At 45.1% G+C, this 24,328-nt stretch overlaps 1 protein-coding gene and 1 long non-coding RNA gene across 3 annotated transcripts in view; one reads left to right on the plus strand and one right to left on the minus strand.

The window, feature by feature from the left end:
• The window catches only part of PIK3C2A (phosphatidylinositol-4-phosphate 3-kinase catalytic subunit type 2 alpha), a 104,450-nt gene extending 90,520 nt beyond the window's left edge, over nt 1-13,930 (minus strand). For both annotated transcript variants that reach the window (XM_074997736.1, XM_074997737.1), the window contains exon 1: nt 13,828-13,930. The gene's annotated coding sequence lies outside the window, so the exon portion shown is untranslated. The remainder of the gene's footprint in view (nt 1-13,827) is intronic.
• Nucleotides 13,931-14,010: 80 nt separating this feature from the next.
• LOC142015496 (uncharacterized) lies at nt 14,011-21,652 on the plus strand. Its single transcript, XR_012646162.1, has 3 exons — nt 14,011-14,110; nt 14,200-14,354; nt 18,691-21,652. It is a non-coding gene; the product is annotated as an uncharacterized LOC142015496 (long non-coding RNA).
• The last annotated feature ends 2,676 nt before the right edge of the window (nt 21,653-24,328 follow it).

The following is a 24,328-nucleotide window of genomic DNA, read 5'->3' on the forward strand; positions in this document are numbered from 1 at the left end:
TTTGTTCTTGACAATCCATGCTGAGCGTTACTTATCACTTTATCTTCCAGATGTTAGCAAATGGATTCCTTAATTATTTGCAAGTTAAATTTCCTGGGCTGTCCTCATTTCCCTTTTTATAGGTGGCACTATATTTGCCCTTCTTCAGTCTTCTGGAATCTCTCATCTTCCATGACTTTTCAAAGATAATAGAGGAGAAATGGGAGCCATTAGCTACCAGCTTCTTTAGTATTCTAGGATGCATTTGATCAGGTCCTGATGATTTTAAGACATCTAACACTTCTAAATGATTGTTAAGTTGTTCTTTACCTATTTTAACTTCTGAACCTACCTCATTTTCTCCAGCAATAAAAGAGTATCTCATCAGCAAGCACATATCACAGACAGCTAATCAACACTACACATCCATTACTACAAATCAACCCCTCTTCATATGCAATTGATATTTTTACATTCATAGTCATGTCTGTTGAGAAAGGGAAGGTAGTACAGAACAATAATCCAATTGGAAAAAGGAGAGTGGCTTTCTTTACCTCCAGCAAAGAATCCACAACTTACTCTATTGAGAAAGTAGTCCACAAAACTAGTTTTCATTCACTATTCCCAAAACGGAAGAGTTGTTACATAAACAATTCCCTCTTATGCTTAAAGCCAAAGAGTTTAGTTTCAAGTCTGTTAAAACTTACAAAAGAAAATCCATACCTTTTATCTGAAAGGTCAAGTCAGAACATATACCTAAGCCATATTTCAAAGTTTAACTCAAGCAACAAGGCACCCCAAAACACGATATATTGTGCCAAAGTCTCTTGAATAAATGTTTCGTGTTTGTGCTAGGACAAAGAAGTTACCAATTTCTGTTGACTGGGCTTCAAACTGCTGTGGGAAGTGGGAGGAAATCAAGCAGGGTTGGGAAGCAAAGGCCTTTTGCTGTTCCTTTGCTCCAAATTTTATACAAAGCCTTTAAAGGAGAAATTTTCACTGAGTAATATTTTGATTTCTATATCAGCTTATCCACTCCATCAGTTTATGATGCCCTATAGACATGCTACAAAAGAAGTGGATCAGATCCCCAATGCTTTGCATCTTATATAGTTGCACATTCCATTGGAAATTGGATGTAAAATAGAGAAGACGTGTCCCTCCAGAAACATTAGGGTTTCACATCCACTATGCATAGATATGAAAGGTGCAGGACAATAGATTAACCAGGCTTAGAACAATAAACCTGCACCAGAACTGACAGCTTAGATCTAAAATTTGTTTTTAGTTGTTACCTCCAAGCCTTATAGCTACAGATTAGTCGATGTCTTATTTCCTTTCTTGATTTCAACCTAAAATTCTCACAACTGGATTTGCGTTCTACACCCATTAACATACTAGTGCAGGAATATTGTTCCTGTGTGTTCCTTCTCATTCAAGCATTATATGAATACACAAAGAGAACCCACCTAAGGCATAACTCAAGGGGCACAACATCCACCTACAAACTTTCTTACAAGGCTGTCACAGTTAACATCTGCAATTAACTGAAAACAAAACATGCTAATTTTTTTTAACAGCAATAACTGCAAACTTCTGGGAAGGAACATAGGTATTTGCCACAGAGGGACATGACAGTGCCTGGTCTGGCACAGTAACCAATTCTACCTCCAGAGAATGGTAGAGTAGAGAAGAGGAAGTGGCTCCCATCCTGGTTCCAGTGGAGAGGCTGGTATCCTGACCCCATGACGCCCCCTAGGCTCTGGGTAATGACACCCCTCCCACATCATGCTCCACTGTCCCTGACTGGTCCCTCACTCTGGGGACTAACATCCATCAGCTACACTGTGCCTTGCTAACCTAGCCAGCTCCTCACTCCAGGAACCAAACACCCACCCCCCACACTGTGTCCCATTGTCCCCATCTGGCTCCTCATTCCAAGCCATCTGTGGGGCACATCTCTATCTCAGGGTCTCTGCACCACCACCTCCCCTGCAGCATGCCGAGCCCCCGAGGTAAAATCCACCTTCATTTGCATACAAGGGCTTGCTCAGTAGCCTGCTAGCAGAAATCATTTGTTCCAGCAGCAGCAAGACACCTCCCTGGACCTTCTCCTGCACCTTGCTCCCCCCTCACCCCACCCATACCTCTCCAAGCACTGAATACAGATTTCTAAAATGTAACTACTCAAACAGAAGTAAGCACAGAAACACAAGAACTGCATCCAGAATTTACCCTTTTAATGCAGAATTCACACCTCTCCCTCTCCAGAATATTGACACTGAAGGGTGATGAGGAAATCCTTACCCTTCAGTAAGGTAAGGCTACTCTAAAGAAAGAACAAGTAGGACTGGGCAGATCTGTAGGCTCTAAAAGTTTACTTTGTTCTATATTTGAGTGTAATAATGTAAAAGTAATTCTATATTTGAAGTTCAATGTTCGTGATAGCAGATTGCATTGCACTAATTGCATTTCCTGTGGTGGTTTTTTTTTTTTGCAGAGCAAATATTTTTATTGAAGATACAAAGTGAGCACTGTACACTTTGCATTCTGTGTTGTTACTTCTCACACCAGTTGCTGAAGAGGCAGCATTGTGCCTGGTTACTACTCAATCTTTTATACCAGCGTCAGATAGTTAACTAGATGTGCACAGATGACTGATATGGAGATAGGAAATGAGGGACAGAGCTTCACAACTACTAGAAGTTGTAAAGTAGTGTTTTTCCCTTCAACATTAGAGATTCTTGGGTGCTATAATGCTAGATAAGTGTCCACTATTTTATCTCTCTCTGGAGTGTACATTTTGACCTCGCTCTGAGCAACTCTGGGCACTACAGCTTGGCAAAGTTCTGAGTAATAGTGCAAAACTGGTACCATTTTTAACAGTTTCTTAGTTACCCAGAGGCTTCTGAATAGCTACAGGAAAACTGCTTTGAGTTCAAGTATACTCTGTTGTAGCTTTGGAAAATTAACAAGATTCAAGGGATTCACTGGCTCTATTCAGAACTCTTTGGGCAGCATTGACCACCAAGAATTACATAGTTTTCCAAACAGCGCCAAATTAAAATTCAAAGGCAACAGAAGCAATAGAATTTTCTGATGAATTAAAAAAAAAAAAAAATCACATCAGTTACACAGGCTATTTTCAAGCAATAAATGGATTAAAGTAATAAAAATAAGTAAACCTTAAGCTTTGAAGAAACTGACGACTTGGGTACGCATACTTTTCCTAAAATAAGGTTCTCTCTCCATGGATAAGTGAAAAATTTCAGGATCTGATTTGTTATCAACCCCCAATATTTTGGGACCCAGAGATATTATACAATGCTACACATCTGATGCAATACAGCTATGATTAGCAACAAATAAAATAGCCCATACTTAACTGTTGGGCTCACTTAAGGACTTTAAAAGTTCAGAAGACCTACTTTCTTACAAGGTAAATCAACAACAGCTGAACACTTTCACTGACAGAAAATAATTGATAATCAAGGAAGGCTCAGATAGTCACAAGTAGATTAATGGAAATCTACACATCTAGTTTTAATTTATACCAAGCAAATATTCTGTCATTGCACGTGTTCAGTTTTGATCTTGGCATTTAAACCTTGTGCTTAGGGCTTTCAGAAGCCAAACAATGTCTAAGCCTCTTCTCCGATTCTGTATCATTGGCTATACCTGGACTGTGGCTTTCTAATAGTTAAACACACACACACTTGACAGGACTGCAACACCTCTAACAGGCTTTGCATCACATACACCAACATTTTAACATTAAATTCATGATTAATATACCACAGTTATTACTCCCTCAATTTGAGCTAATACAAAAGAAGAAACTAACTTGTTTTTAAATGTGGGCTGCAAACACCTGCCAAAATGTTTTAATATACCAGAGCAAAAAAATGCCTGAAATTGTAGTTTGTCAAATTCAGAAGCTAATTAGAAGTAATTAGTTAAATTTCCACAATATTTTCAAAGAGTGGGAAGGGCAGAACTCTTTTCTCAGGGTTTAGGATTCATAGCAGCATTACATTTAAATTCAAATGCCAGTAACAAGAGAACTGAAATGCCCACATTTTTACTGATCTTGTGTTAGAAATTCAGGAAAGGTGTTTGTGACAAATGGAATTCATTGGAAGCACTGGGTCCATCTACCAGCTGGTGTAACTATGGTTTCATTCAAGTCTCCCTAACACTGCAAATAACCTCAAAAGACTCAAAATTGTTGCTCAGATGTCACCTACTGCAATATACTGTATCCAACACCATTAGAATGTAGTTCAAAGCTAGGTAGATCTGTTTGCCTTCAGGAGTACGATCCTCAGTACGAATACTTAAACAGCATCTGTCAAATCCCTTGTTTAAAATTTACTTGATTGCAATATTTTATTTGAAAATATAATCTGACAGTTACCCTTTTCCACTGTGTTGATTTTCCCCTACAATTTGAAACTGAACTAAAGTACTTTGTTTACTAGCATCATTTATGTCAACATAGGTGTAGATCATACCTGTTGTATATTATCCCCATCACCTCTGAAGAATACAACTAATGAACAATGATGCAGTTCTATTTACAAACAGATTTAACAACCAGGTTTTATTAAGGTTACTGAACAAAATACCTTTCCCGGTTGCTATGCTTTCTTGCTCCACTTCTGGGAAAAACTGTCACCTGATGTCTAACTCTATCCCCATTTCAGAGCTTCCAGAAAGAGGAAAAAAGCCCCACCCCCACGAAAAGACAGGGAAAGAGAGGGAGCAGAGTCATCTGAGGGAAACTCGAGTGCTAAAATGCATATAGCTGATGGGATCAGTATTAATTCCCACAGGGAAACACCCTGGACTGGGAACAGAACATCACATGAGTGCTTCAGTTCAACTCCTCTGACCCTTTCCCAGTGTTCCCTGTAAGCTACACATTTGGGTGGCCACCCATGAGAGATTCATATGCTGCCCAGCTGATTCTTGGCGGTCACTCAATAACGAGTAGAGCATCTTCATGTCAATCACCTATTTGAGAGTCCCTTGATGGCTGATCAGTTTGATTCTGGAGCCCGGCTGATTAGCAAAGCACTCGCAGCCAGCAGTATGTTTCTAATGTTGATGTACATCTGCATGTCTCAGTGCAGATGAAATTTATTCCACCCGTGTGTGGAATAAATTACAAGGAATACTGCATCTCCACCCAGGAAATTTAATCCATGTGTATCACTCAGATAGGGACTTCTGTGGAGTCAGAGGAAAAATGTCATAAAATGGACCCCTTACCTTCAGACTGCAGATTTTTTGTGCTTATCCTTTTAAAGAAGCATAAAAGAATGTTGAGCGTGACATCAATATCCAAGAGGAAAGAACACAGAAGGTTCAAATGGTTTGTTTTGTTTCTGCTATATAGTCCAAAAACATCATATGAAAGCTAATTACATACTGAATGACATCCAAAACATAAATTGGTCCATTTTTACCCCCCAGCCAGAGCTGAATTAATCTGTCTTTAGCAACAACAGAAAATAAAAAGTTATTTACAGCAGGTATAATGCTATTTGATTACATTTAGTAGGCCCCAGACTGCCAACTATTGTGTAATCTTTGTTTTCATGACTCCAAACTGAGTATTTCTCCCAAGCAATAACTTGAGATACTGTAATACATGCAGGCCTTCTGCTTATTAAATATAATGATTTTATTAAGCTATTAGAAAAGCTGTACTATTTTATTTGAAAATCTGTATCCATATTAAGGTTGGGAGGAAACTGCAAGATTAATCTAACACCACCTCATCTGCTACACATAAGGCTACCATGTAGAAACAAGATACTCCCTCAGTTACAATTTTCTGGTTTTGACGTTCGAACGGCGGTGTTGCTACTGAGATTATTAGGGTTGTGAATTTATAGTTTTAGGTGGAATGTGGAAACAATGAATTTATTCCAGAGTACTTTTATTCCTCCAGATTTTGAACCCCCTAACAAACTGAAAACTTCTCAAATCCCAATTAAACTTCCCTATTATTTTGAACAGGAGGTAATTTCACCATCTGCTCATGCTACATTTAACATTCTTGTCCAACTGTGCTTAAGTAGATCAGCAATTTCCTGTCCCAAAATAGGAAGTATTGATCACAATTTCATTTAACGTGTTATTTATAATAATCCAGTTCAGTGAGATAAAACAGTATATTCACGTACAGTGGAAATTTTATCATTTTCTATGAGAAACTTTACAGCTACCAGCAATCTGACTACCCACTGAGGTCCTAAAATTTCAGCTCCAGTAACTATAACCCATAGGCCTATTTCCAACCTTTTCAAACTAACAGCTTCCTGTACAAATCAAAACAAAAAAGCAGTAAAGTAGCACTTTAAAGACTAACAAAATAATTTATTAGGTGAGCTTTCCTGGGACAGACCCTCTGAACTCTTTTATATTCAAATTTGACACATTAACACATGGTTTGAACTGGGATGCGAATTTTCTGGGTCATTATAGGGGCTCTTTTGCATACTTGGCTTAATCTAATTCTTGCCCCCCCCCACTACTCTCTGATTTGCTCACCTTGATCATAAAGTGCTACTTTAAAGACTAACAAAATAACTTGTTAGGTGAGCTTTCATGGGACAGACCCACTTCTTCAGACCATAGCCATACCAGAACAAACTCAATATTTAAGGCAGAGAACCAAAAATAGTAATCAAGGTTGAAAAAAATCAGAAAAAAAAATGATCAAGGTGAGCAAATCAGGGAGTAGTGCGGGGGGCAAGAATTAGATTAAGCCAAGTATGCAAAAGAGCCCCTATAATGACCCAGAAAATTCGCATCCCAGTTCAAACCATGTGTTAATGTGTCAAATTTGAACATAAAAGAGTTCAGTGGGTCTGTCCCAGGAAAGCTCACCTAATAAATTATTTTGTTAGTCTTTAAAGTGCTACTTTACTGCTTTTTTGTTTTGAAAGTATATAGACTAGCACAGCTTTCTCTCTGTTACTAATGTACAAAACAAGTTCCTTAAAAGTAAATGTCAGCTGTGTTTTTTGGGGGGAGGGGGCGGTCCCTTTGGCTGTATTGTTCATAAATATCACAGAATTAAGCTACCACGTATTTGCTGAACACCTAATGATGGTTTAGGCTGAATTTACAGACTACAGATTTTTCCTGTTTATGAAAAAGCTATCACTGCATCTTCAGCAGATAGGTGGAAAACCTGAACAAGATAAAATGACCCAATAAAACATGAGAGAGTGTAAAACCAAATGACAAGGAATTTATAGCATGATATTCATAACAGCAGGCAAACTCTACAAGTAGAGAAAAAACATGATAAACCAGCAGTGTTGCCACACTTGTGGTTGTCGCCTTTCCATATTTGCCACATTCCTCTCCCCTACCCCCCTGCACTAAATAAATGCCCTTCTCCTTCCCCAGAACCAGGCACGCCACCAGCCCCCCAGTTTTAATTCAATGCCAGCAACTCACTAGAGCCGACAGAGCCACTGCCAGGGCCGCCACAGACGCAGCAAAGTCATACTCCAGAGGATTGATTGTGGCATGTCAACACACACAGTAAGTATATACATACTCCCTGTCAGGGACCATATCAGTCAGGGTATGTCTGCACTTGTGCTAACTGTGTATCTGGGATCGACTTTGTTCCCTGGTGTAGACCAGGCCTAGGACACTGAGCCATCTGACTTCCCTCGCACTCCAGCCCCATAGACAGGGGAGATGGCGGTGAGGGGACTGAGGTTTAAGGCTTCCCCCAGGTCACATTAAGAATTCTGGAAGTCCAGGGAAGAAATAAAAAATAAGAGGCTCAGTGTGTGGAAGGGGACTGTTGGTGAGCAGGATGGGGATGTTGGGTCTGGATGGGAGGGAGGATACAGAAGTGAGCTGGGGGTGAGTGCCTGGGGTATGGGAAAGAGGATGGAGTGGCGCATCTGGATAGGGGAGAGAGGATCGGGGGATGGAGGTAGAGGGCCTAAATGGGCCATCGGTGTAGGAGAGAGCTGAGGGTAGAGAGGTCTGGTCTGGGCAGGACAGAAAATGCATGAGGTGATAAGGTAGGCCAGCTTTCACCTCTGCACATGGGAATCCTTGACTGGCCAATGGAAGCAGTGAGGGGAAAAGCCTCCAGGAAATGTTTTCTTGTATTGCCATTCCCCTAGCTGGGTAGAAGGGGGAGCAGCAGCACACACAGCACTTCCTCCCCAGCCAGGCAGAGCCCATGAGCCCAACCCAACTTATGGCTTGCCTCGATCTGGTCCACAAGGCTCCAGGCTCCCATGCCCCCACACACAGTGGGCAGCAGTCATTTGCCCAGGCTCCCAACTGCAGGAGGAGCTGAACCCCAAGTCTTACAAACTGCACACAGACAAACCACAGGCTTGATATAGCCCCTGGGCTGGAGTTTCCCCACCTCTGCCCTAATGTTTGTAAACAGATTTAACAAATATATAACAGATGTCAGGGTGATTAAAGTCCCCCAGGAGAATGAGGGCCTGTGATTTGGAAGCACCTCTTAAGTTGTCTGAAGAAGGCCTCATCTAATTCCTCCAATGATTTAGTGGTCTATAGCAGACACCAATCACAGCACCTCTGTTGCTTCCACATCTATGATTAACCCAAAGACTCTCAATGGGCTTTCTGCCCTTTATATACTGGAGCTCTGAGCAATCATAATGCTCTTACACACAGTGCAATTCCTCCTCCTTTTCTCCCCTTGCCCATCCTTCCTGAACAGTTTTATACCTGTCCACTACAGTGCTCCAATTAATTAACTCTTCCCACCAAATCTCCATCATTCCAACCACCTCATACTACTTTAACTGTGCCAGGGCTACTAATTATTCCTCTTGGTTTCCCAGACTTCTTGCATTCATGTACAAACACCTTAGATAATTAGCTGATTGGCCTATTCTCTCTTCAAATCAGGGATCCTCCTTTGTTGCTCTTCCCATGCCACCCATTCTCAAAGGTCTTCTGAAAACCCGTATGTTCCACAAAATATTCCAAGAAAGATCATCACTGGCTGTTATTTCACCTATGACCCCCAGCCCCTTGTACTATGCTAGAATTCCACATATTCCACAATTTCACAGCTGGAAAATTTGTTTTAGAATCTAGTCTTTGCAACAAAGCTGCATCAACCAAGCTTTCAAGTTAAATTTCTATTCTATTCAGAGAATTCTATCAATCCCATCAGTATCTCATCCAAACTCCTATTTAGCCTTTACAACCACAAAGAAAATCTTCTGAACAGCAATCTGATACATGGCTGGTCTCTGGCTAATATTTTTCCACATTCCTTCTGCTGGTGCTGAATGAGACGTAATGATACAAGGTGCTGGTGACCAGCTGATGACATAATGCACTGCCATCAGGATGTCCAAGGCAGATTGTCTGCTGGAGCAAATAGAAATATCTTTACTGCTACAGAACTATGTCCCCCACACAGGAAATTTACACAGTGCTTGCACTGCAATTGGCAGATTCTACTCATTTACTTTTGCACTTAGACAAGTGACAAACAGCATTGTTGTTACTAATTTATGACAATTAAAACAAGTGCACTGTCAATGTATACTGATTGGTGATACATATTAAACATTTAGAGTTATGGAAACTGCTGACTATGAAGCCCTCTATACAAAGTTTTTCTTCACTGGCACAATACAGAGTTGTCAACAGAAGCTTCAGAGTCTCAGTATTAGCCGTAGTCCATGTAGGGATGTAGAGGTGTTAAGGACAAGAGCAGATCATTTACTATGTTTTTAACCAGGCTTTTGAAATCCATATGCCATGAACTCAATTTACAGCAATTAATTTCACTGAGGTAACACAGTGGTAATAGCTGAACTGAGAACAGTATATCCTACTGCAAACTTCTTAAGCCTTCTAATTCCCTCCTACCTGCAAACAAGAAGCTTATGAACTCTGCACTGTACATAATAAGCACTAGACACTTAACATACACCAAATACTTGAAATACTGTAAGCTCTATGGAACATGCAAACAAGACTCACTTCTTCCTGTCTATTTATGCTGCCTATTTTATGATTTGAGATGAGTTATAATGTTCACAAGTGGTTAACTGGAACAACAAAATACTGAATAGCAGAAGCTTCCAAGTTTCTTACAGCACCTCTCCCCAACAACATACACACGCTTACTATTAAAATAGTTAAATTATTGCGGATAAGCTTGCCCACAAAAATTTGATCATGTGCACTCTGAAACAACAACATTTGATTTCCAGTCATTTTCAGAATGTGCAGAGTCCATCATTATTTTTAGCAAATATTTCCTCCCTCAGTTACTTGCCAAATCTGGAATCCAGACTTCTGCACTTTCCTACAGCAACTAATACCATAACCACCATTTCTGATGTATAAAAAGGTACAAAGACCGCTGTATTAAATGTCTGATGTCATAGGCTGATGCAGGATAAATAAAGAACTCTCGCCTTGCTGAGTAGTTAAAAAGCCATTTCCTCATTTTTTTAAATATTTAGCTCTAAGTAACAAATTACTGAACACATCCATATGGCATCTGATGTATACTCTTTAAACAAGTTTAAACTTTGCTATATTTTCCACAATAGAAATGGAATACGACAGTGAATTCTGTACCACCTAGTTACTAAAAGGACACTCAAAATTCAGACAAAAAAATTCCCCTTTTACTTCAGTAAGTTAAATTCAAAACATAAGAATGCATTTTACATGGTGGGGTTGGAATGCTAAAGAAAACACAGCCATACAGTTGTTAGTTCTTTGTTAGTTGCCCTTCAATGTTTTTTACAGGGTATGCTGAAGGGGCACACAGCTCCAAAACACAGTGGGAGCATTGTATTTCCAGGTATTTTTCTGACTGGTGCTATTATTGACTTCAGGAGTTAAAGTGAATTTCAAATATCAGTTTACTACATTCCAACAGCATCTAAAGGACCACACAGACATTTAACCAAAATGAAGAACTGACAAGGAACAGTAAAACAAAGAACGACCGAATGAAAAATCAAGACCCTGGTATTTAGCATAACGGATGGTTCGAACAGGAGAGGCAGACCCCACAGAGAATAGGTAGATGATATAGTAAATTCTGTAGACTAGCTCTGCACCAAACTAAGCCACCCCTCACTGGGCAGGGAAAGATAGAAGGAAATAGTAAGAGGCATCAGACACCACTGGTCACTGAGCCCATGGTTGTTGATGATGATGAGTGGAACAAAAATAATCAATTGTACCAAGCTATTCATCGATGGTAGATATCTAGAACCCAGAATATGCAGATATAAGGATTTGTATCTGCATCTGGTCTACAAATGTGGTCTGCTGAAATAAAATTTGAAAGCACACAAGGATCAAGAAATACTATTATATTTTTGATTAGCAACACAGGGTAAGTCAATTTAAAGATAAGAGGGAATAAGATAAATGAAGTTTCGGGTATTACATGTGCTTCCAGATGCCAATTTGAGGTTTTACAACTTCATTTTCCTATTTTTAAGCAGTTTGCTTCTTGATTACTGTTGAGAATCCAACACAAAAAGGGAAAGCCACCAAGACTCTGTGCCTACCTTTATTTTCGTTAATTTGCAGAGGTGAATCCTTATGCCTGGCAGAGCCCCATCAACAACCACAAATGACCATAGGCAATCTGCTAGCAAGATCAACATTTAAAGATTATACAAAAACTCGCCTAAAACTCACTACATAAAACACTTCAGATTCACAAAGCCAACTAGGCAAAAAGATGTTTCTTGTCTAACCTCTCCACTGTGATTTTCTCTAGGTGTTATTTACATGCAACAACTGATAAACCATCTTCAGAATGAAGTACAGTTTTTAAAGAGTGATTATTCTCCTTTCAAAAGAAACACCACCATTCAACTAAGTCAACACAAAACAAACTATCACAACTTAAAAACAAGGAATTCATTTTTTCTGTCTTTCTTGGTCTAAACTTCTTCCACCAGCCACTTTTAGTGCTTGCTCCATCATTTACATATTCCTGCTGTCTTTCCTCACAGCACTGTATTTCAGCGTCTCCTGCCTTCTCTCGCTCCTCCACCTTTCCCTTCCATAACCCTAAAGAGGACCTGTTAACATAACCCAGTTTAACCTAGTTGATCAGGGCTATCACAAAATCTCTCTTTTTCCACAACTTAACTGCATGAGACAGTGATGAAGTATTATGCAGAAAAGCAAACTGCCTCTGACAGAATGAGGGACTAAACTCCATTCAGAAATAACAAGCTTTATCAGTGGACTACAAAGCGCTTCCCTTTTTATAAAAATTTCTTTCCTTTTGTTCTATCTTTCCCTTTCATCTTCTTTAGGGTTTCACTCAGCACTGCTACACATTGTACATTCTCAACAGGAGTTGCAAAGGTCTCCTCTGCAAACATTAGGCTTTCCAGTTACTTTGCATTGCTCAGTTTCTTCAACCCAGTTATTTATTCTGTAAGCAGCAGAACACCAACACCTTCATTTCACTGTTTCTGGGAACACATTAACACAGTGGCTATAAACATCACTGAGATTAATTCTCCTTTCTTTCACATTCCATATCTTGTTTCCCTCTTACAGACACTTTCTTAATAGTGTCTTATTCACTCATTTCTCCTCCCCAGGCACTGGACAGTCTTCAAAATATTACACATACTATCAAAAACTGCTGATGCATGTTTTTACACTTTCCTGTTATGTCTTCAGTAAAGAAAAAGGCTTAGACTGTATACTTCTACTAGCTATTACACAGAGGAAAGTGATTACATGTCTAAAAAGTACTTTAAAAAGAAACAACTCTGCAGTTTAAGAACCAGTGAAATGCTTAACTCTGCTGGAACAATAGGGTCAAATATGAACACATGATCAGTTAAGGTTCTCAGCCATCCAAGATATAATAATCAAAAGTTAAGAGAGTTTAACTTTCATAGGTATTGTCAGAACTGCAGCTCCAGAATTCAGCTGATCAACTATTAATGGACTCACAAATAGGAGGGGGACATGAAGATGTTCTAGTCGTTATTGAGTGACCACTGAGAGAGGGCAACTGAGATCCCATTTAGTCTGCACTGGCTTTAGAGGGGAAATGGTACTTTAATGTAAGACCACACGTTTGATTCAATATGCTGGGCCAAAGTTTTTCTTGCCTTCACAGTACTCCACTATGCTATACACCAACTTGGACCTTCATCCAAGGTGGCATCCCCAGCTTCATACCTGTGCACTCACTGAAATGCAACCTGATCCTTTAGCGTGAAAGATGCTGTATAAGTGTTATTCATAAGACCTTACAATAAAATGTTGTTCTACCACTTGAAATGATGCCACTAAAGAGGGAAAAGTTACTAAGCACTTTTAAATAGCAATTTCCCACCTCCCCTAGGCAAACTTGAACGCAAGTAAAGGAAGAGACATTTACAGTAATGGCTTCAGACCTGAGGCGATCAGAAAGCCCCTCAGCGCGACCTTCCCCCGGGAGGCATAAAGTCACCCTGAGGGGCCTCAGCATCACTTCAACTCAAAGCCCCCGAGAGCCGGGGGGGGGGGGGGGGCGGCAGCAAGAGGCCCGACCTTGAGGGAGAGACGCCAAACTGCCGACACAGCTAGTCCCCCTACCCCGACTCCTGTGTCTCGCAAGGGCACGGGCTGGCGCGGAGCCAAGGCAACTCCTGGGCGCCAGCCTCAGCGGCCTTAGCCCCGGCGACAGGCACCCGAGCAACGGCCAGAGCGCGCGGGACACGGCGCCGAAGACTCACTCCTAACCGAGAGGGCGGAGGGCAACCCCAACGGACGAGCGAGTCCAGCCACCTTCGAGAGACCCAGCGCCGCTCTCACCTCACAGCACCACCGCCCCGCGGGAGCAACCATTTCACTTCCCAGCACCGCCGCCGCCGCCGCCGCGGAGCAATTCACTGGAGGGACAAGCCTGCCGCCGTGCGCTCACTTCCGGCCGAGCGCGCACGCCCGCCTGCTGGGGGCGGGGCCACTCTGAGGCGGGGCGGGGCGACGAGGGTGTGGGGACTGTTGCGTTGGAGGAACTCACAGAGTCCACCTGCGTTGCTATTGTTACGTCATTGTTTATGGCTGGGATGACGTTGGCGGGGCGTAAAGTGCAGGGGTGAGTAACTCGCTGCCTGGCCCGTTGCACATATCATCGGTGAGAGGGCAGTCAGCCGCCCTAACTTCCCCCTTTCCTACTCGAACTAGCCCTCATGCTCACTGGCTGTCGCTGTGGGGTGACCTGAGCACGAGACCGAGTCCATGTTCCAGCAACGTCTGGCTCTTGCTGAGGGAAACCACGCTGCAGAAGAGCCGTTGTGTTGTGTAGCAGCGAAGATCCCTGCCAGGAATTTTTCACCTGGGTATGCATCCCTGAACTACTCTTGCTTTAGGGGGGTCATTACTAGCATCCAACGGGGTTGGCTCAGTAAGAGGCTTGAGAGTCAAAATTCAGTAAGGAACAGAGAGGAAGCCGTGCTAGTCTATACGCTATCAAAACAAAAAGCAGTCAAGTAGTACTTTAAAGACTAGCAAAAAAGTTTATTAGGTGAGCTTTCGTGGAACAGACCCACTTCTGTGGTCTGAAGAAGTGGGTCTGTCCCACGAAAGCTCACCTAATAAACTTTTTTGCTAGTCTTTAAAGTGCTACTTGACTGCTTTTTGTTTCAGTAAGTAAAGTTGTGATCAGCAACCCCATTGCTGCATTGCCAGACAAAACTTGAGTGGCATTGCAGCCCGGCACACCAGGTTACAATGCCCCTGTTTGGGGACCCTCTCGAAGGGATCTGGAACAACGTGGTTCTTCCCAGCCCCAGCATGAACAGACGTTTATATCAGCAGGCTCCATTCAAGATCATTGTGAGAATTTTCCTCTGACCCACCAATGATCTGCACAGGCAGGAAAATGCCTAATGTCATTGCACAAACACCAGTCTCCCTCAGCTGTGTCAGCTCTAATGAGGAGACTATCATGAAGGAGATTTAAAATATCTGGTGCAAAACATATTGCATCAATATAGACATATTTCACAGACTGCCTTCAGTTTATCTACAAATCCTTAACCAGGCTGTATGTACACCTCTCAAAAGGCCAGATATTGCCATCAGAATGAATTGCCATATCTGAAGAAAAGAGATTTGCGGGGGTAGGGCTATTCATCACAATTTCCTTACCATCTGATCTAAGTCAGAATGTTCAGAATTACTGGAAACTTGCACAACAAACATTCTTCTATGATGCTGCAATTCAGTGCAGATACAATGAACTTCCTTTATCACAATACTGTGGAGGAACGATGCTTAGTGTGCTTTCTGAGGGAGAGAAAGCAAACAAAGAAATTTGGAATGACAATAGAGTCTGACATAGTTTGTGACATTTAATAGTAGAAGCAAATAATTATTTGTCAGTGGAAAAGGTTACAGTGTAATCAGGCATATCTTCTATTGAATAAATATTCAATTAATGTAACTTTACAATATATCTCATAGCTCCCTTTTGAGTGCTGAACTTTTCCAAACTATCAAACTCATGAAGTGGGTCTTTGCCCACGAAAGCTTATGCGCCAAAATATCTGTTAGTCTATAAGGTGCCACAGGACTCCTTGATGTTCTCGAAGATACAGACTAACACAGCTACCTCTCTGATACCTATCAACAAAATGACACCATATTCTCAATATCCCAGGATGTGTCACTCACAATGATATAATTACTGTGACTACTACATTTTATTCAGGTAATGAAATACTTTTGCCATTGTGAGAGATCACAAAAATATAAATCAGGCTCAGCAGCACATGAAAAACTCTCAGTAAATTGTTCACTTCAGGAAGAAATTATATATATTGCTTATTTGGGATAGACTTTCCTGCATTTTTATATTGGCACCCATTATAGCAATATCTGACCACTTACTGTAAGGATTAATCAGTTAGGCTCTGACCCTGGACCATTAAAATCAATGGGACCGTTGCTATAAGATCAAGACCTTTAAGCCTAATAGTGAAAAGACTTTGCATTCATAACTACTGTAGAGGACTTGCAGATGGGATTTTTAATGATTATATCTGTAAAACACAATAAAGATGCTACTACCTAAAATATGACTGCATGGGACTGGATCAAACATGAGTTATAGAAATTAGAGCCAGAGAGGGACTAATTTAGTAATTTATTCCATTTCACAAACCACAAATTCATTTCACAAATCTTTGTTGTATTATCACGTCTATTTCCAAATCTAGTTAAAATGTCATAAGCACCAAGAATTTTGTCATTTTCCTGGAAAATTATTTCTGTCTAATATAGTAGTTCTTGCTCTCAGGAAAGTTTCCATATTTTCAGTCTTTTTTTTTTAAATTTTATAACTAGTTATCTAAATAGCTAGTCTATTTAAACAAATTCCTGAAGTGCCCATCACACTATGATATAAAGGTATTGATCCCCTGGTTTGTTTGTTTGTTTGAAAAGAAACTTTATAATGATAGTAATATGTAGTGGGATGGTCCTTGTTTCTCAAAAACATCCATGTTCCGTTTGCACATTAATTTACACCCTTAGCCTTTGTACCATTAGATATATGTTAATAGAGTTCCTATCCAGCTTTTGGCACTAGTTTTCTATGTACTGTGTGTCTAGTAGGAGTTCTGTTATATGTAAGGTATCATAGCATCAACACACTTTTTTGAGCAGCCATACTTTCAGTGATGAGTGGCTCCACATATGTGGTTTTGCCTCTAAAAAGGTAACTACTTGGTAGAAGCCCAGCTTGTCAGTTGGACAAAATTATCCCTTTATTTGAGCTGATGTGCAGAATGTTGACACAATCTACTGATTTGTTTATGAAGGCATAATTATAATTACCTCTCTTTGCCTTGGGTGAAAGAATGGTGTCATCCTTAAAATATTTATGAGACAGGAAATCAGTGATGTGAACATTTAAATTCTGTACACGTGTATAACCAGTGTTGCTATTTTGTCCCTGTACATGCTATCAGTGATACACTAATAAAATATCTCAATTGATCTTTTCAGAGATGCTTTTTCAAACACATGTTTTGTAAGGATAGACTTGCATGGCAGATAGATTGGAAATAAAAGTTAGTTCTTTCCTAAATAAACATTAGAATATAAAACATACATTAACAAATATTTGTCACTGCAAACACTTTCTCAAGTAATGGAGAATTTTTTTTAAGGATTAACTCTGTCATGACTATGCTCACCATCCTTGACACTTGGAGGACACTAAGCTTGATTCTCATATATAATTTGTCTTAATTGCACTTTTCTTTACTCTGTGGTTCTGTATTACATCTTTTTACTATTTAAATACATTCTATAGGAAAATTAATGATATTTTATGAAACTTTATTAATAATTACAAATGTGGATTTTTGAACTACTAATTAAACAAATGTCACACAATTTTTTTTAAGCTTATAGGGTCTCCTCCAATGCCTATGAAATTGATAGAATTTCTCTTAGGGTGTGTCTACACTAGCAAGTACATTCAAAAGTGCAGTCGAAAGACGGCCATCTTACAAAATAACCCATGGAGCATCTACACACACTCCACAAACTTTCGAAAGTAACTTCAAAAGAATGGGGCTGTTCCATCGAAGTTGGTCCTCTGTTCCTGTGGTGGGAAGAGCACCCCCTTTTGAAAGATTATTTCAAAAGAGAACAAGTGTAGACAGTCCACAGCCTGTTATTTCAAAAGAGGGAGTGCTCCATGGTGGCGATCAGCTGGCAGAAGGCAGCGCCACTCAAAGCACAGGTGGAGCTCTATGGCTCCAGCATCCAGCCGCGTTTCAGGAAGCAGGCTCCCACAAAGCCCCAGGCAGGAAGCTGAGAGTGTGCAGGCAGCAGGGAGCCCATGATGCTGCACAGTCCGCTCCCTGCCGCAACACCTCTGCCAGTCCACCCTGGTCTCCGGCATCTTGGCCAGCACCCCAGAGCACCGCCCATGCCAGGGCCCCCCCAAGGACACCAGGGAGTCCTCCCAGGAGGGGAGCCAGGCCCTGACATGCCAGGTCCCCTCATAGACCGAGGCTGACCTGCAGGACCTCCTCGCCCTCTGGGAAGACAAGAAGGTCCTACACCAGACGGGGGTCCAGCACGGGAATGCAGCAGCGTTCAAGTGCCTCACCAACAAGCAAGCAGCTATTCATAACCTAGTCAAGTGATTGCCAGTTCATCTGACCAAGATCTCAGCTCTATTATTTGTATTGCTAGCTATTTTTTTTAAATGGTGAGAAGAAGCTCAAATGCCATTATGAGTTAAACTGCACTTCACTGAATAGGAGGTTAGTACTGGAAATACACTGATCATGAAGGGCCTTAACCCGTTTCCACCAAAATTAGAAGGAATTAGGCCATAATGTAGAAATGGGGAGCCAAGTATGCCTGTCACAAAAGCCTAAAATCCTGATACTGACATACAGACCAGTCACTGGGAGCCATTGCTTTAAAAACAGGGATTAGATCCACAGAGCTGAGAATATGACCCAAAACAGAATTTAAAAAAAGATTTGGTGCAATTTGGTTCTTGAATTATGTACACAGAGTATAAAGGAGAAGGGGGAAATTTTAATTTTCAGTAACTAAAATATATTGTTTTATTTTTCTCAATGGATTATTCATATGAGGAAAGTTTCAGAATGGTAGCTGTGTTCATTTATTTTATTTTATTTTCAGCAAAAAAAAGTGCCACCAGACTCCTTGTTGCTTTTTCCTATGAGTGAAGTTACTCATATGCATGCAAGAGCAGAACTTTGTTCAGGAAAACTACAGGACAAGATCCATTTACATTTGGGCTACTCGTTAAATATTTAAAGATATATATAGTTACTTTGACTTTTGGATAACTAGCTTTACAGATGATGGAAATAATTACATTAAAATATTTTCAAACATACTCGACTATTATTAGTTAAAAGCCATGTCTGCACGTGCACGCTACTTCAAAGTAGCGGCACTAACTTCGAAATAGCGCCCGTCACGGCTACACATGCCGGGCGCTATTTCGAAGTTAACATCGATGTTAGGCGGCGAGACGTCAAAGCCGCTAACCCCATGAGGGGATGGGAATAGCGCCCTACTTCGACGTTCAACGTCGAAGTAGGGACCGTGTAGTCGTTGCGCATCCCGCAACATCGAAATTGCAGGGTCCTCCATGGCGGCCATCAGCTGAGGGGTTGAGAGACGCTCTCTCCAGCCCCTCAGCTCAATGGTGGCCGTGTGGAGCAGCCCCTTAAAGGTCCCCTCCCCCTCCCTTCCTATGCAGGAAGCTGAGGGAACGTGCAGGCGGCAGCCCAGACACGCAGCCAGCCTGCACGTCCCTCAGCCACCCAGAACAGGGCCAGCACCTGCCATGGCTGCCCGGCAGCCCCCCCAGCGCCCCCACGGGACCCCACCCAAGGGGAGCCAGAGCAGCCAGGCGGGCATCCAGGCTGGGAAGCGGCAGCGGGGCACCTCCTGGACGGAGGCCGAGCTGTGGGACTGCTGGGGCTCTGGAGCGAGGAGGAGGTGCTCCCGGTAATGGGGAGCAAGAGGCGGAACGCGGATGCGTTCGCTCGGCTGGCCGAGCGCCTGGCCGCCCGGGGTCACCCTGCCCGCACTCCTGACCACGTCAGGAGTAAGGTTAAGGAGCTGCGGCAGGGTTACGCCCGGGCCCGGGATGCGGCCGGCTGGTCTGGGGCCGCCCCCGTCACTTGCCCCTTTTACAGGGAGCTCAGGGACATCTTGGGCCCCCGGCATACCTCCTCCCCTCCGGCCACCCTTGATACCTTGGCCAATGAGCCCCAGCAGGCCCTGCAGCCGGAGTCCGTCCCGGAGGTAAGCCCCGCACCCCGGGCCATCGCGGCAGGAGGAGAAGGAGGAGGAGGAGGGGGGCTCCTCCTCTGCAGAGTCCAGGCTGCAGATCCTCCTCCTGCCGTCCCGGAGTAGCAGCCGGGCGTCTGCCCCCAGGGATCTCTGGACCGTGGGAGTGGACCGACAGGTATGTACCCCCCTCTGGTGTACACCCCTGGGGTTGAGGGGCGGGGGTAATAGATATGTGCCCAGGGCCCCCACATGGCCATGGCCCCAAGGACAGCAGGGCCATGTCCCTCACAGGAGTGCATCAGCCCCTGCCCCCCCCCGCACGACAGTGCCATGCCCCATCCCCGGGGCAGGGGGGAGCGGAACCTCAAGGGTCCCCCGGGAGGAGGGGGTGGGACACCCCGCAGCAGCAGCAGCATGTGATGGAGTGGGGGGAGTGCAAAAGGGAGACTCAGGCTAGGTATGAGCAACAAGAGCCAAATAGCTCCCAGGGGCAAAGGATGATCCTGGGGCTACAGCTGGCAGGTGACACCTCTGCCCTGAACAAAGAGGAGGGAGGAGCCGAGCTGGCTTTGAATCAGGGCGGGAGCCGCAGGTAGAGGCTAGGGGAAGGGAGAGCTGGAAGGCAGCCAGCCTGAGGGGGGGGAAAGCTACACCCCAGAGGGGCACCCCTTGGGGTCTTCTCCCCAGGATGGGTTGGAAGGACTGTCTCTGACTGCTGTATTGTCACTCCTGGGAGAAACTGGGCATCTGTGGCCTAAGAAACCTCTCCTGTCAGACCCTGCTGAGTGAAGTGAGAGTCACTCCCGTCAGGGGACGGGGTGCAGTGCAGGGGGACCCCTGAACCCCATCACAGCAGCATCTCCCAGGGATGGGGAACCTGCAGCACAGGGGTGGGGGGACAAGGGCCATGGCTCGGGGCCCACACTAACACCTGTCTCCACTCTTCTTCCCCACCTCCTGTGTTCCGCAGCTGCACCATCGGAAGGACCGGAGAGCGCCGGCGAGGCTTCAGTGGTCCCGGAATCCCCTCTGGGGCCATCGCTCCAGGCCAGCCCCTCGGCGGAGGACCGACCGGCCCCACGGTGGGCAAGACGGCGGACCCCGCAACACCACACGGCGGCGACGGACCCCCAGCTGCTGGCCATCCATCGCTGGCCACTGGAGGTCGCGGAGCAGCGTCTGCGGGTGGAGCAACACCGCCTCCACCTGCAGGAGTGGGTGCTGGCCTGGCGCCAAGAGGCATGGGGGGCCTACATGGAGACATTCAACCGTCTCGTGGACTACCTGGCCCCCTGTGCCGCGCCGGCCGCCGCAGTGCCCGCCCTGCCCGCTCCACCCACCGCACCACCCGCTGCTCCGCACGTTGCTGTGCCGTCTGCCGTCGCCCCGCCACCAAGGGCCGGACCGCCGAGGGACACCTGGGGCCAGCTGAGACTCGCCGGACGTATCTTCCGGTCCGCCCGGCCCCCAGCCAGCCCCAGACAGGGCTGCGGCCGAGGCAGGGCTCCCGGCCGCTCACCCCCAGTGCCGGACTATAGGGGCGTGGGGCCCAGGACGTGCCCCCCCCTTGTATATAGTTGGACTTATGTATTTGTGCCCCCCGTTTGCCCAGTGTCCCCCCCATGTAAATAGTTCTCCCCGTCCTTGCAATCCCTGGTGTTCTCTTTTTTGTTACATGTAAATATATGGAAACTTCTTTATTATTCACTCTTATGTTATGGTTTAGTTAGTAGGTCTTGTACATAGTTTTGTCGTGATTAGTTCAAAAACCAGTTAAAAAAAGAAAACCAGTTTCATTTTACCAACGAGTGCGTGCTTTTATTTGTCCAGGAGAAGTTGGGTGGGGGTGTGCTGTTGGGAGCTCCGTGGTGTGGGCATAGGGGCAGGGAGTGTTGTGGAGGAAGGGGGGAGGGGGCGCAGTGGGGGGCCTGGCAGAGTTCACCCCGCGGCCTCCTCGAAGTGGGCCCGCAGGGCCTCACGGACCCGGGTCCCTTCGGGGTCCACCTGGCGACTGGGAGCAGCGGGTGGCTGCACGTCGCCCCTGCCGGCTTCCACAGCCCAGCCCTGAAAAAAGGCCTCCCCCTTGCTCTCCACCAAATTGTGCAGGGCGCAGCAGGCACCCACAATCTGGGGGATGTTGTTGGGGCCCGCATCCAGGCGGGTCAGGAGACATCTCCAGCGCCCTTTGAGGCAGCCAAATGAGCGCTCCACCACCTGGCGCACGTGGTTCAGGCGCTGGTTGAAGCGCTCCTGGCTGGCAGAGAGATGCCCCGTGTACGGGTGCATGAGCCAGGGCCGGAGGGGGTATGCCGCATCTGCGATGATGCAGAGGGGCATGGTGGTGTCCCCCACAGAGATCTCCCACTGGAGGATGTAGGTCCCCGCCTCCAGCCGGCGGCACAGGCCCGAGTTCTGGAAAACCTGGGTGTCGTGGGTGCTGCCAGGCCAGCCCACATAAACGTCCTGGAAACGGCCCCGGCTGTCCACCAAGGCCTGGAGGACCACTGAGTGGTAGCCCTTGCGGTTGATGTACCATCCTCTACTGTGTTGCGGGGCGCGGATGGGGATGTGAGTCCCATACAGAGCCCCGAAGCAACTGGGGAAGCCCAGCGTGGCAAAGCCCGCGATGGTGGCATCTGGGTCCCCCAGCCTCACGAGCCTGTGGAGGAGCATGGCGTTGATGGCACGCACGACCTGCAGGGAAAGCACATGGGAGAGCACCAATGAGGGGTGAGCAGGATGTGCGTGGCCCAGCCCAGCCCTGCCCTGCCCTGCCCTCCCCTGCCAGGGCCCACCTGCCCTCCCCCGCCCCGTGGGTGCTCTTACCTCCATAAGGACAGCCCCGACGGTGGCCTTGCCGACGCCAAACTGCTGTCCCACGGATCGGTAGCTGTCTGGAGTGGCCAGCTTCCAGACAGCGATGCCAACCCATTTCTCTACTGGGAGGGCACGCCACATGGCAGTGTCCTGGTGCCTGAGTGCCGGGGTGAGCCACTGGCACAGCTCCATAAATGTCTGCCGGCTCATCCTGAAGTTCCTGAGCCAGCGGTCGTCATCCCACTCCTCAAGCACCAGCCGCTCCCACCAGTCGGTGCTGGTGGGGTAGCTCCACAGGCGGTGGCATGTGAGGCGGGGGGTGGGGTCAGGGTGCTGCAGGGTTGGGGGTTGATCCCTGCTCCCCTGGGGGCCACTCCTCCTCCGGTGTGGCAAGGAGGTGCTCAGCTGCCTCCCGCATGGCATGGATCAGGGCGAGCCCTGCTCCTGCCATGAGGGCTGGGTGGACCTCTGGCTGCTGCTGCTGCTGCTGCTGCTGCTGGGGGTCCATGACTGCGTCGCCCGAGGTCTGCGTGCCTGTGGCTCTTCAGACCGCGTGCTGTGCAGGCTGAGTGTGTCTGGGAGGGGCCCTTTAAGGGAGTGGCTAGCTGTTGCCCCGGAAGCGCTAGTCCGCCCTGTGACCCTGTCTGCAGCTGTGCCTGGCACCCCTATTTCGATGTGTGCTACTTTGGCGTGTAGACGTTCCCTCGCTGCGCCTATTTCGATGTGGTGGTGCGCAACATCGAAGTTGAACGTCGACGTTGCCAGCCCTGGAGGATGTGTAGACGTTATTCATCGAAATAGCCTATTTCAATGTTGCTACATCGAAATAAGCTACTTCGAAGTAGGCTTCACATGTAGACGTAGCTAAAATGGCATAATACTGTAGTTGCAGTTCTAGAGCTGCAACAGTCGATCTTTGGCGATTTAGTGTAGCAGCACTAACTTGACTTTGTGGGGAGCTTACAAAATCAAATGTAATAAAATCAAATTGATCTCATAGTCTAGATGAAGGCTGAGACTATTCAAGAGTGTGATGTGAGCAGGATTTAAACTGCGGTTGGCAAACTGGGCCCTGTGGGCTGCATCTGGCCCATACGATCTTTTCATTTGGCCTTTGAGTGCCTGCTGAGGAGCAGGGTCGGGGACTTCCCTTGCTCTGCATGTGCCATGGCTGTAAGCAGCTCCTGGAAGTAGCTGCATACCCCTCCCCTGGCTGCTACATGGAGGCATGGCCAGGGTGCTCTGCACACTGCCTCCACCCCAGGCACTGACTCTGCATCTCCCATTGGCCAGGAACCAAGATGTGGCTGTTCAGTCAAAAAGCTTGCCCACTCCCGATTCACAGCTGTCTGCACATTTAATTAGAACTTGTATAAAAGCTTTGGTTAAAGGGTTTTTTTGTTTGTTTGTTTTTTTAAAAAATAATATTTTAATTTAATTCCACCAGGGGGAGACAGTTTCATTTTGGACACCAAAAGATTGTACTACTTTATCAATAATATGTTTGCACAGCTTTCAGTGTTTGTGTGTTTTTTTTAATTTTCTCTGAATGTCTTTTCTTGAGTAATTGTTTCACTCTACAATTTGTGTATGTTGTTCAAAACATGTTGCTTACAGCTACAGATATTTATGCAAGAGTGATGCTGTTAAAATATTATTGTGGGTTTTTCAGGAACTGGTTTTCAGTTTTAGT

Source organism: Carettochelys insculpta, chromosome 6 (assembly GCF_033958435.1).
Source record: "Carettochelys insculpta isolate YL-2023 chromosome 6, ASM3395843v1, whole genome shotgun sequence".
Classification (NCBI taxonomy): Eukaryota; Metazoa; Chordata; order Testudines; family Carettochelyidae; genus Carettochelys; species Carettochelys insculpta.